Source organism: Labeo rohita, unplaced genomic scaffold, assembly GCF_022985175.1.
Source record: "Labeo rohita strain BAU-BD-2019 unplaced genomic scaffold, IGBB_LRoh.1.0 scaffold_2696, whole genome shotgun sequence".
NCBI classification, from domain to species: Eukaryota; Metazoa; Chordata; class Actinopteri; order Cypriniformes; family Cyprinidae; genus Labeo; species Labeo rohita.
The window spans coordinates 1-5,720 of NW_026128986.1; the positions used below are offsets into that span (position 1 = coordinate 1).

Genomic DNA, 5,720 nt, shown 5'->3' on the forward strand with positions numbered 1-5,720 from the left:
TTTGTTTTACTTTTAATTTTTCATTCTTGGTAACTGCAGTAGTATATTAAGGTGTCTACATTTGCAGTAACCGCAGATTAACGAATCCTCCGTCCGCGGTGCGCGAGGAAGACTTGTGCCGGGTTTAAGGAGCGCGGTCGCGCGAGGATTTCACACATTCCCCGGCCTCATAGCGGCTATAGGCGGAAAATCCTACGGTAATAATTACACGCTTCACTGACAACAGTTGTGATTCACTAGAGCGTCGCGTTGTTCAGCACACTTTCTCATGATTATTTTATGAGGTAAATCAAATTTGCACAAGCAGTCATCTGTTAACAGGGGCGCCGAAATGAAACACGTTAAGTCTCGCAACTCGCGGTCATCCCGTTCACGGAGGATCAGTGTATGTCACGTAAACTCTGAACGGTGCTGTTAAAGCGGTTAACGTAAGCAGTGAAGATGTGCGAGAACCTTTGATAACTTGCTACTTCGCTTAATTGTTTGATTGTAGTGCTTTTTTCTAACTTTGGTTTAAAGAATGAGTTAATCCAGCCCATCTTCCTGTCTGGCTTTTTCGCAGCATATATTCACTCCGAAGTAACTTTCCCAGGAGGAGACAGATGGAGATTTCGAGTTCATTCAAAGGTAATAGTTGCATTCTAAGAATTTGAATACCTGAATTTTACATGTAGATTGTTAGAAGATGTTTGTCAACTCCAGAAGAGAGATGATTTTTAAGGGAGAATGATTCAGATATCTCAAAAGCTAAAACTAATGTGAATTACATATTGTCTGTTTCCTGACTGATTTGTAGGTATTTACGAGGAGCAAAGATGTTGAAAGGAAAAGTTCCATCTAAAACCACAGGGCAAATGGTACAGAAGAAACCGGTTGAAGTGAACTCAAGTTGCCACTCTTCTTTGCAAAGTGAAGGATTTTCATTGGAATTTCTAAAGTAAGACATACACACATACCAAGATCTCCTTTTTCCTTTTATTATATTCTTTTATTATCTACATTGCCGTTCAATAGTTTGGAATTAGTACATTTTTTTTTTTTTTTTTTTTGGTTTTTATTAAATAAGTCTTCTGTTAATCAAAGCTACATTTAATTGATCAAAAATACAGAAAATTAATTGAAAAATTAAACAAAAGTAATGTTGTGAAATATTATTGCAATTTAAAATATAGTTTTTTTTTTGTCTATTTTAATATACTTTAAAATGTAATTTATTTCTGAATTTTCAGCATCATTACTCTAGTCTTTTCATTACTCCAGTGTAACATGATCCTTTATAAATCATTGTAATATGCTGATTTATGATCAATTTTAGAATAAAATAGAAATATTTATATATATATATATATATATATATATATATATATATATTTTTTTTTTTGGAACCTGTGATACTTTTCTCAGGATACTTTCATGGATAAAAAACGTTTTTTTTGTTGTTGTTGTTTTTTTATTTTTTTTATTTTATCCAACAAGTATGTGTTAAACTGAAATTGATAGTAAAGACTTCTATTGTTAGATAAGATTTCTGTTTTCTGTTATCTATTTGTTGAGAGGTAATCTATTTTTTCTATTAATTCATGCATGCACTATATTTAACCATTTGGCCTGCCCATGACTAAAATTTGCTAGTCAACTAGTAGTCATTTATTTTTAAGAGATTAGTCGACTAATTGCTTATTAATAAACTATATAATTTATAATAATGAACCTTTAATTGCCTATAGTCCATCAGCGCTCAAGCACACACAAAGCTTGCCACAGAACACTGGCAGAAGTAACGATTATGAATGTGTCAGGTAAATAAAACAGCAAAGAAGACTGCCTTAACATTATAATAATTCATTAATATGTGTTTTCTGTATTTTTGGCTGCAGTGATAAAGTTGATAACACTTGTCATCTCTACAGTGGATGTGCATGTTTGATTGAATGGATTAAACAATCTGAAAATATTTGTTTTCCATTTTAACTGGCTTATTTAAAAGTGGACATTTCTATAGATACATTTTTCGTGTCTGTGAAGCAAGCATAGAGTTTCTGTTTTTTTTTTTTTTTGACACCCTCAAGTTCATAGAGACCTAGGGCCAGAATTACATCACAGACTTCACCACTTCCTGTGTTTTTTTTTTTTTTTCTAGCATCTAATGAAATTTTGATAGACTAATGGTTAATTGATGATCAGAACTCAGGAGGCAGCCCTTGTAACCATAGTCAATTTAGCTAAAAACAGCTAAAAATAGTTAATGCTAATATATTCATATTCATATTCATCCATGTATACTCATTTATCAATAAAATAGCTACATTAATTAAACACCTACAGAAATATCCAAATGGAAGTGTGTGTATACACACACACACACACACACACACACACTTCCATTTGGATATATAAATTTTATCTTTATTTTAGCAATAAAAGGAACAACTATCAGGGGCATGTTTCTAAATTATTGCAGGCTATGTCTGAAAAAAAAGGAAAATGTGCAATAAAGACATGTCACTACAGTTTGTTTTTTTAAGTAGTTTTACTTGTTGAAAATTAATAATCAATAAATTATTTCTTTTTTAAGTCTGTTTCAGTGACTGGCGGAAACAAAAGGAGCCTGAAAGAAGAGAGAGAGAAGAGGGAGAAACAAGTGGGGCATTACATATCCAAAAAAAAAAAAAAAATACTATAATAAAAAAAAGAAAAATGAGAATGCATAATATGTTAAGAATTCTGTTATTGTTCATCTTCACCATTAACTGTTAATATAATTTTAGAATTGTAATTGTAATTCATTATTATTTTGTAAATATTTTGTAAATATTTGTTATTAAAGGGGCTGTAAGATCAAATAAAAATTGTTTTAATGGTTCCTTGTGGTCCTGCAGATTATTAAAAGTAAACATATTACTTATTTGTCACATTATTTGTCAGGAAAATTGGGGCAGACACTATGTAATCAATGAATCATTAAACAAACATTTTGACCAGCTAAGACCAGCCTGACCAGCTTAAACCAGCTTGACCAGCTAAGACCAGCTTGACCAGCTAAGACCAGCCTGGCTGACCATCTAAAACCAGCTAAGACCAGCCTGGCTGACCATCTAAAACCAGCTAAAACCAGCTTGACCAGCTAAAACCAGCCTGACCAGCTAAGACCAGCTTGATCAGCTAAGACCAGCCTGGCTGACCATCTAAAACCAGCTAAGACCAGCCTGACCAGCTTAAACCAGCTAAGACCAGCTTGACCAGCTAAGACCAGCCTGGCTGACCAGCTTAAACCAGCTAAAACCAGCTAAGACCAGCCTGACCAGCTAAGACCAGCCAGGCTGACCAGCTAAAACCAGCTTGACCAGCTAAGACCAGCTTAAACCAGCTTGACCAGCTAAAAAAAGTGGTCAAAACCCCTCTAAAACCAGCTTGGGCGACCAGCTTAAACCAGTTTGACCAGCTTAAGCTGGTTTAAGCTGGTTTTTTCAGCAGGGTGTATTAAGCAGTATATGAAACGTGTTTCTGTTGCTCATGAAAACGCTTTAGAAAAGTCTGTGTATTTGATAAATATTGCATTTAATTTACTTTATCTGTGATAGAGCATGCAAACACCGCGAGAGCTTCACTGACGAGAGTAAAAAGTGTCCGTCTTGACGCCTTCGTTTTCAACTCCGCCCCCGACTGCTCTCAGCTACTCTCGTTGATCTCCGTCCGTAGCCGTAGATGAAGTCGAACACACCTAATCAAATCTGCAGTAATGGTGCTGCTAATCCAGAAAGAGCAACACAAACAGTCTTTTCAACCACATTATCATTATGTCTGTGTTACAGACATTTAAATAACAAAAGTACTGGGATAAAAGTTTATAGTTTGGGTATAAACACTTATTGTCTACAGTAGCGATCAAAACGAAAGTACCTTAACACTTGTATGTATTGTAACGCTTATCCTCTTCAGCCAGGAGGTGGCGACAACTGCCCGTTTAATTGACTCATTTATTCAGGAGATTCCAATAGTAAAACAAATCTTAATGAATTGAGACACTGGCTCCTTCATTGGTTATTTAATTATTATTATTTTTTTAAATAAATATTTTTTTTGAAAGAACTAAGCAATTAACATTTTGTCAGAACCACTAGTAAATGATGTTATTTTGTTTAGTTTTCTAATCTTTTTTTCTCCAGAATCATGAGAGAATCATGATCCCCAATTTATTAAAAATAACTGAGACTCTCAATTTATTCAGAACCGTGACGCTCTTGTTTAAATGTTGTTTATTACTGCATATAATTAATAAAAATGGAAGTTTAATTTCATAAAGTACAAGTTGATTTCACAAGTTAATGCACCCTCATTTTGTCTTTTACAGTTGAATAATTTTTTCAGTTGAATAACTTCCCTATATATTTCATCATTGAGGATTTCTTTAAAAAAGTTTAAAAATCTCGCCTCTACTCGTTCTGGTGAACCCTGTCTCGTCTTGTGGGATAAGTGTCTTGTCACACCCCTAGTAGTTCCTTTTCCTGGTAATTAGTTACTTTTATAATGATGTAACTATTTGTGAGAAGTAACTAGTAACTATAACTGATTACTTTTTTAAAGTAACATACAGTAAAATGTAGGGTCATTGGGATTCATGTCAGGTAACTGATTAACATCGAACTTTGAACACCTGTGAATGCAACATTAATCAAACTTTTTAAGTTAGAACCACATAGTTGAAGCTGAATCCGGTTGTGTGTGGGAGTAACAGAGAGTTAAAATCCTTTATATCAAACCTGATCCTGAATCAGAGCGAGAGAAGATCAGAGCTCAGCTCAGAGTGTGTGAGGAGAGACGTGGAGCTTCATGGACGTCTGATCAGTCTGGTGGAGCTTCCAGCTCTGTTCAACACTCAGCTCTCAGAGGAGGAAGTGATGCGTCAGACTCACCGCTGTGTGTCTCTCTGTCATCCTGGAGTTCATGTTTTCATCATCATCATTCCTGATGCTCCACTTAATAATGAAGACAAAGCAGAAATAGAGTAAATTATACACAATGTTCTCTGAAGATCTTCATAATTCACCATATTTCAATTCAATATGTTTTTAAATTTTCTGATTTATCTTTAGATTCAAGAGAAGGTGAAGATGAATTGAGGATTGTGCTGCTGGGGAAAACTGGAGTTGGGAAGAGTTCAACTGTAAACACCATCTTAGGAAGAAAAGTGTTTATATCAGACATTTCTCAAACATCTGTTACTAAAGAGTGTCAGAGAGAAACAGCTGAAATCAACAGCAGACACATTACTGTGATCGACACTCCAGGACTGTTTGATACTGAACTCAGTAATGAAGAAATACAGAGAGAAAATAGTAACTGCATCCACATGTTCCTGCCTGGACCACATGTGTTTCTCTTACTGATACCAGTGGGACGATTCACTCCAGAAGCAAAATCAGTGAAGATCATCCAAGAGATTTGGTGACAAATCTTTAAGGTACACCATCGTGCTCTTCACCAGTGGAGATGAGCTGATGAACAAAACCACTGAACAGTGTTTGGGAAAAACTGGATCTGATTTGAATCAGTTGATTGAATCGTGTGGAAACAGATTCCATGTGTTCAATAATAAAGAGACTGGAGACCAAACACAGGTGACTGATCTACTGCAGAAGATAGACAACATGGTGAAAGCAAACGGAGGGAGTTACTACTCATGTAAGATGTTCAGAGAGATGGAAAGACAAATACATGAA

General features: G+C 35.1%; 1 long non-coding RNA gene and 1 pseudogene across 1 annotated transcript; both read left to right on the forward strand.

Annotated features, from left to right (window-relative positions):
• Positions 1-336: 336 nt before the first annotated feature.
• LOC127159975 (uncharacterized) lies at positions 337-2,672 on the forward strand. Its single transcript, XR_007826615.1, has 3 exons — positions 337-627; positions 797-937; positions 2,576-2,672. It is a non-coding gene; the product is annotated as an uncharacterized LOC127159975 (long non-coding RNA).
• Positions 2,673-3,739: 1,067 nt separating this feature from the next.
• LOC127159974 (GTPase IMAP family member 9-like) lies at positions 3,740-5,712 on the forward strand (annotated as a pseudogene).
• The last annotated feature ends 8 nt before the right edge of the window (positions 5,713-5,720 follow it).